General features: G+C 56.8%; 1 long non-coding RNA gene across 3 annotated transcripts in view; it reads right to left on the bottom strand.

Moving 5' to 3' along the window:
• Positions 1-7,640, bottom strand: part of LOC105301627 — a 28,010-nt gene extending 20,370 nt beyond the window's left edge. For 2 of the 3 annotated variants that reach the window (XR_002776082.1, XR_896745.2), the window contains exon 1: positions 6,875-7,640. This is a non-coding gene — a long non-coding RNA (uncharacterized LOC105301627). The remainder of the gene's footprint in view (positions 1-6,874) is intronic. The other variant, XR_002776081.1, reaches the window with a different exon arrangement.
• Positions 7,641-7,738: the final 98 nt, after the last annotated feature.

Below are 7,738 nucleotides of genomic sequence, written 5' to 3'. Positions count from 1 at the left end.
GCACGCGATTGTTTAATGAATGGCCGACTCTGCAACCACACAGTGAGCGCCCTGAAAGCAGAAGCCGCGCCTGGCTGCGCGCACCACTGTGCGCGCACAGTTGGCATTCGATTAATATTTGTTTAATTAGGTGGATAAGCAATTAAAATAATTAACGTCTGTCTTGGGCCAATGAATGGAGAGTGGTACCATTCACTGCCGCTGGGGAGCAGCGGGAGGAGGGCGTGCCGGAGGTGTGGCTTCGCCGAGGCTGCGGGCACGTGGGGGGATCGCCTGACAGGCGGCTGGCCAAGGGGGCCTGCGGTTCGTGAGGCTGGCGTCAGGCGAAGGCGCGCGCTCTTGTCCTGGAATAGCCAGGTGCCCTTTCTGTCCTTCCTCCGCCTGTCATCAGGAGCTGCAGGGGTCTCCGCTGTCCTCTGCCCTCCAGCGGGCAGGCAGGAGGCTGCATGAGCACACTGGCCGCACGCGCACGCAGCCGGCCCATGGCATCGAGCATCCGTCCATCTGCCCCGCCGGCGCTGAGCAGGGCACCTCTGTCAGGCAGGCGGGTGGGCAGGGGGTGCCTGGGCAAGGCCGGCTGAACCAAACTGGAAGTTTTCTGGTGCGAAATGATTTTTAAAAAGAGAGAACACAGCTGTGATCCTTGATCGAACTCATCCATCTCGTTCTTTGGGGGACTTGTGATCCACCGAGCATATCAAATGATGGGGAAAGATTCCAGCCTCCGCCTCGTTTTAACTGCTGATACGACAGAAACGTGACCTCGTTCCAGAAACAATCATAAGACCCTTGCAGTTCTGTTAGCTCACATTTAAACTTCCATCGCAGACATCATAATTATCTGAAAAGTACCACCCTGTTTTAAAAGCCACCATGTTTTTCTCATACTAAAGTCTGGTCATGGGGGTCAGCCCCTTCATCCTCTGCAGCCACTCACCCCACTGAGCTCCTGGGTACCGGTCCCAGTTGCCACTGCCCAGAGGCCAACACCAAGTCCTGCCCCCATAGACCAGGGTCCTCGTGATGGTCGGGCTGGGTGGCCTGTGAGGTGGGGGCTGCCCCGTGCACTGAAAGATGCTCAGCACTCTCCACTCCTCTACCCCCTACATGGGGGCACTCTGCACCCCACCTTCCCACCCACCCTGTGCTGTGACAGCCAAGCGTCTCCAGACACTGCCAACCGCCCTAGTTGAGAAGCACTGTGTGGACACACCTGTGGCCCTCCGTGCCAGGTTCACGGGCGCTCTGCCACCCGGCTCCATCGGAGGTCTCCCCAAGACAACAAAGAGAACGTCCTTTGGCACGAACGGAAACCTGGGCACAACTCCAGACCTCCTGCTGCCTCCAGTCCAGAACGAAGCTCACATGTTAATGTCCACAAGGGGCACTGTGCCGCCTTCCGCCCCCTCGGTCACTGACCAATTCCAGTGGCTTCCTCCTCAGCAGCTCTGAGGACAACTTGGCAGCCCAAACACACACAGACAGGAAGTGGCCTTACTAACTGGGCCAGAGTGGGTCACTCAGGGTCCCGAAGAATGTCTGGCACCAAGACAGCCCTCCCCTCCGGTGGTTCTGCCCCAGCCCCCAGCCCCCAGCTCTGGGCCCTGCACGCACCGGGCTCTGGGAGGCCCCAGGCCCGTGCACTGAGCTTGATTTTGGCCCCGGCCGACCGCCCTGGGCTCTGCCCCCAGACACAGTGTCCAGAGCCCTGCCTCGGCCACTGCGCCCGGGCAGAGGGGCCAGGGCCCCCACGGCTGTCACGGGGTGTTTACAATTGTGGAAGGGAAGAGGGATTTCCAGATCAACCGTACGAACACACCTACCAGTTACCGAAACCCCGAAACCCCCAAACCCCCGGATCTGCCTCCGAAGCAGAAAGGACCACCACGCCTGTCTAAGGCCACAAGATGCGGGCTCAAAGGACGACTCAGCCCGCGCCAGGCTCTCTGAGCTCTGGGGACTGGTGAGCCAGGTGGGCCGCTTGGAAACGTGTCCTCGGTCAGTCCAAGGAAGATGTGCGGACAACAAACAGTGACCCAAGGTTTCTGGGGCAGTTGGTGGCGCCTGTGGTCAGAGAAGGCCCCCTGGAAGGGGTAGGGGACAGGGAGGGCACAGCACAGGTGGGCAGGGGAGAGGCCGCGGGGCCGCCAGGCCTGCCAAGGGCAGCAAGGAGAGTCGGGGCTCACGCACTATACCCCCACGACACGCCGGGACTCCGCGTAAGTCAACCTCTCTGGGCCTCTGGTTCACCTCTGTGGGAAGCGACAGGACATGAAAACACAGAAACCCCTTTGTTCCATTCTCCTTCTGAGAAATTTCGTTAAGGAAAAAAAAGTCATCTAATTACGTATTTACAAACAGGAACGCTCACTACGATGTCGTGTCGAATTCTGACAAATGGGAAAGCGTGCCAAACGCAGCACGTTTATGCAGTGGCCCTGGCAGGACGTGTCCTCGCCCATAATGGAGGAAAAGAAGTAACAGAACAATATGTTCGGAACGTCCTATTTTGTATCGATATTTAAAACATAGACAAATTTCCATAATGACTACGCAAAAATGTTAACAGTTGGCTTTAGAACTATTTTAACACTTTTGTATACTTCCCAAGTTTTCTGACAGTGGACATGTATCTTTCCTGTTGTGTTCAGGGGGGAAGCTGCTATGGGGTGAAGGAAGCCGGCTATGGGGGGAAGGAAGCCGAGTCCTCAGCAGGGGCCGGGAGACCCCCAAGCTCTGTTGGGGGGCTCTCACGACCCCACCGAAACAGAAAAGACATCCTGGGCACAAACGCAGGAGCCAACTACTTGTAAACATTTTTGCTTCTCTGTTACATTGCGCCTGGAAAAGAGTCCAACTGTTAAAAGTCTCAGAAGCCACAGTCTCCACGTATCCGCAGGGGCCTCGGCCGCCCCAGTCAGAGCGTGACGCCTGGCCGCATCCTTTGCGCCGGATGCTGCCTTCCAAACTCCCTCAGCCACCCCCTTAGGATGGCTGGACCAAACCCAGCCAGGAACGACCAAACCACAGCCACAGTGGGACACTCAAACGGAAGGCAGTGAGGGCGGGGACCTCCGAGAGAGCCCTTGGGGGGAGCGGGGGTGGACCGGCCCTACCACCCGCTGTCCTCCAGGCTGACCAGGCTGACCAGGCTGACCTGCCCACCCTCTGGGGAGGACGGGGACATCTGAGGGTCTCCGAGGCTCCTTTACCTGTCATACAGCCTCAAGGAACTGGTTGGGATATGGGTTATCCCAACGGAATTTTCAGATTAAAGTGAGCTCCCACAAACAAAAATCAGAATCTAAATTAGAAGGCTCTGGCCTATTCTGTTTCTGACAGCCACAAACACTTTCTCTTGTCCAAGGCAGGCACTGAGAGGCGGCCACACGCCGAACTGTGACACAACCCCGCAGTGTCCTCCCGGTCACCGTCAGCAAACCTTCCTGGGTGCCTCGTGTACGCAAGGCGCTGGGACCAACCCAGTGATGGACACACGCCCTGCCCTCACGGGGCTTCTGGGCCTGCAGGAGAACGGGCATCAGTCACTTCACCACATGACGCGCCACGTCATTCCAGGCGAGGGGCAGCGCTCCAATGCAGACGCCGCCCTGTGGGGCCGGCAGCGCTCACTACAGGCCCACTTTCTCCCGATAAAGGGATCAGGACGAGTCCCTGATGGGGTAAGAATGGAGGGGGAGGCGGAAGGAAACGGGGACCCAGATGGGGAAGTGGTCAGGTGTGGGCAGGGAGGGACGCGGGGCACGTAACCCCTCCAAGAAGAGGGCACGACATAAGCCAGGGAAGCTGTGCAGAAGGCTCGTCCCGCGGCGGCCCTGCCGGCTTCTGTCCGAGCAGCTCACCGCTCCCCAGCTCGCTCCGCAGCTCTGCTGCGCATTCCTGTCTCACGTGACATCTTTTACACACACGCACACCACGGAACGGAGTGGGTGACGCTTCTGGCAGAGATGCAGAAATGATCTCACTGTGCAGCTGAGTGAATCTCAGCGAAGACCAACAAGAAAGCCGTACATGAGGCCCTGTTCGGGCACTGAGGTCAGTTCATCCACACAAGAAGCACTCGGAGACCCTGCTGAAGGCTGGCAGCACCCTCGCCAGGTGTGTCTCCAGCCCAGCTCCCCGGGGCCCATGTGGCCACCGCCCCTGACAACCTCCATGCCTCGTGGGCACTCGACTCGGCTGTCCGGCTGTCCGGCTGCAGCCTCCCCACCTTCCCAACACCACCAAGCACGCTGGTGTCAGGGCAGGAAGCTGCGGGCCCTCGACACTTCCTCCTCCCTCGGCACCCTCTCCCAACCCCTTACCATGTCGTCCTGAAGGTTCCACCCCCAAACAAGAGCTGCCGCGGGGGCCGAGCAGCAGGCACCCTGCCGGACCGCAGGACGGACAGGGATGTGACCGGCACCCCTGGACTGTGCAGCGCGGCGTCTGGACTGCGTCTCCTGCTCCCCGTGCGCCAGCCTCTCGGGCCTCCTGCTTCCTCAGGCTGCCGGCTCCTCCCGACCTCAGGGCCGAGGTGGGGGCTCGTCCCTGCTCGTCCCTTCATTCCTCAGCCCGCCTCCTCAAAGAGGCCTCTGCTCCTTCATGCATCAGCCCAGGTTACCACGCCTCGTGCGTGAAAGCGTGTCTGCAGCCTGCGATGTCCCCCAGGCTGCAGGCAGCACCCAGCAGTGGCTGTGCTTCTTACGCTCACCACCGCGATCCCAGGACCTAGCTCGGTATCCGGCACATAGTAGCTGCTTAATAAATCCTGGCTGAGGAACAAACGGACCTCTTTTTCAGATGTCACTCCTCTCTTCTGGCAGAAGCCGAAGGCTGTTGGTTCATCACTGGGCCCCCTGGCACAGGTCATGAGGGGAAAACGCACATAGTTTTGTTGCAAAGGAGACCATCTGCTTTAGATGCACGTGGTCAGGCAGCAGCGCTGACTTCTTACTGTGTAGTATGTCACTGATTCTAAATGCACATTTTTTTTAAACTTCACCAAAACAGAGGCACATTTTACAACCGATAGTGAGACAGAGGTGAATCGACAGCAGTTTCTTTCCTAGGGCTACACGAAACAATGCCCTGCAATGTCCCTGAAATGCGGTACTTAAATGCCTGGACCTCAGCGACCCGCGGGTCTGGACGCTATAGCTCCCCACCAGGCAGTGCTGACGGCCACCTCGGCAGCACAGCACGCACCTCTCCAAAGGTCCAGCTCTACCCCACGTTCCTGGGTGCCCATCCGGGTCCCTACCTTCTGCCCTGGGATGACTAACGGTTCCCCAAACCTTCACAAGTCTGCCCACACAACCTGACCTTCAAATGATCCTTCCAGAATTCTCCATGGGCGAAGGGCTCTCTCTTTAGAAGGCTACCTCCCAACAAGGCTTTCTCTGGGTCCCCAACATCGTACGCCGACAGTCAACGTTCATTTCATTCCCTTCCTTGTTATAAAGTTAGTCCACTGACGCCCATGACAGACTCACTGTAGGCGCACCCGTCATCTGCCCGCCACCTTGCGCCCCGCAAAGTGCTTGGCACCTCGAAGGTGTTCGATACGTTTGTTGAGGTGACCCAAACGTTCCTCCACCTAAGGCAACTTGCCTAGAGAACCTTCTTGTACTACATAACGAATTCCAAATTAAAATGCCAAGGACCAGAAACCTGGAAGGGAAGAGAAAGTCTAATAATGGATTTCAGTAAAAAAGTAGAAATCCTAAATCTCTTAGAACATACCTTTGAATTCCTTTAAAACATGCAAGCCTTGTTAACCCCTTTGCAAACACTGTTTTCAGAGGATGTCCAGATAATGCACAGTTCCTACCGGGCACTGGTCTGAATTTGCACCCGACCCCTCACATTCACGGCACAGAACGCGAAGACAGCGCACCGGCACCCAGGACACGGCCCCTCGCCGACTGGGCCATCTCGGCTGCAGACACGCTTTCATGCATGAACTAATTCGAACCTTCGCCATTTCATATAAATCAGAAATGCTTAAGTTTCATCCAAAAAGGAGGTGAAACAAATAATACATATCCCGGGAACAGAAAACGCTAGGACCCCGTTCTCTAGCCTGGAGGACAATGAGCTCCCTGGCCAGAGAAAATCTGCCACAGCGAGTCTCAGTGACCACTGTACCTGGAAGTAGGGAGGGTGACAGACCACAGGGGATGGGGCCCAGGCCCAGTGGCATAAGGCGTGAGGACATCTGGGAGCTGACTCTTCTTTCTCCGGACCCCTTCTCCCCCGGGTAACTGGCAGGATCCTAACCTAAAACCCAAACAAGGGACCTCGAAGGCACGAATCGAGGTGTGAACCTGGCTTGTGTCACCCAAATGGCATCAGAGTGTGACGACTCCAACCTCCTGTGTCCTCACCTAGCCCCAGAGTGCCCCCACTGCCCACCTCAGAGAAGTGAACTGCAGGTGAGCCTGCTGCTCTGCAGGAGCTAGCTGGATGGGGGGTGGTGGGGGGAGACGTGGGATGGCAGGTGACAGGCTGTGGCTTTTCTACCCTGGGCACAGAGTAGCCACAGAAATAAATTGTGATGCCTCCCGGCCCATGTGCCTGTGTTTGCCAAGCTCTTATTCGACACCTGGGGAGAGGATGAGGCAGGAGGCGGCGGAGGTGTCCACAGAAGCGTCACGTGGTGGAGTCTGGTGACAAGCTCCACCGCCCTGACTGCAGCCGAACCTGAAATCTCTCTTGGGCTCGAACCTTTAGCTGTATCCCTTGAGACTCTACCTCTTCTCCCAAAGAAATGAGAGATTCGGCGGGACAAGAACAACTTGCCCCACAGATCTGAGTGATACCGCAGGGACCGGTCCAGGAAAAGCGGATGGACGAGAGAAAAAACCATCACCTCAAGGACTTTCACCTGAGAAGTTCTCGCCACGCTCAAGACCTCTGGTGCCTCTGCCAACAGAGAGAAGACACAAACGTCACCGTCTGTCAATCAGGCCACGTGTTTACTAATAAAAACAAGCTCGTGCACGGCACCGTTCAAGCCTCCCACATCCCAAGCTGCAGGCCTTTGAGGGCTCAGGACCACCAAGCTGGCAGCCGCCCCGTATTTCTTCCGTAGCTCACGGGACGATGCAATGGACAAGACAGTTTTAAACGGTGATGGGATGCTGTACACGTGTGTATACATACGTATTACGTAAATCACCACTCGAGCTTTAATCCTTTTTCCACTATGAACCTATACATATTGGACTAAAGTATCTTCATTTAACTTTCTTCACTTTTTCTAACATCCTTTCAATCCATCGATTTGTTATTGACTTTTAAGGAGCTAATGAAATAAGCTGAAATTGCATCCTTCAGTCTCCAGCAAACTGACAGGGGTGTGTTTCCAAACCGGCCGTGCTCTCACTCACTGTGCTGGATGGGGAACCCCTAATTTGTTCTTGTAGGACCCTCCGTTCCTGTTATGGACGCTCCTTCTGTGGAACCGCCCAGGCTCCTCAGCTCCTGTCTCCCCGGCCTCGCCCTTAACTCTGACCCCAAATCTGAGCAGTGCCCAGTCCCAGCTGCTCCACTGCCCAGGGCGCTGTCCTGTCTCGGGTCCCAGCACCTGACTCGTTTGGGCCCGGCCTCCCTGCCTCAGGTCTCGCTTCCTCCTGTCCACTTGCCTAGACATGGCTGACTAGTTAATTCCGAGAAGAACGGCGATCATGTGACTTCTCTGTTCAGTGCCACTGAGGACCGTCTTCATGCGGGA

This window comes from Pteropus vampyrus, unplaced genomic scaffold, assembly GCF_000151845.1.
Source record: "Pteropus vampyrus isolate Shadow unplaced genomic scaffold, Pvam_2.0 Scaffold245, whole genome shotgun sequence".
Classification (NCBI taxonomy): Eukaryota; Metazoa; Chordata; class Mammalia; order Chiroptera; family Pteropodidae; genus Pteropus; species Pteropus vampyrus.
The sequence above is the reverse complement of the archived record's forward strand: the minus strand, read 5'-3'. Positions and strand labels throughout refer to the sequence as shown.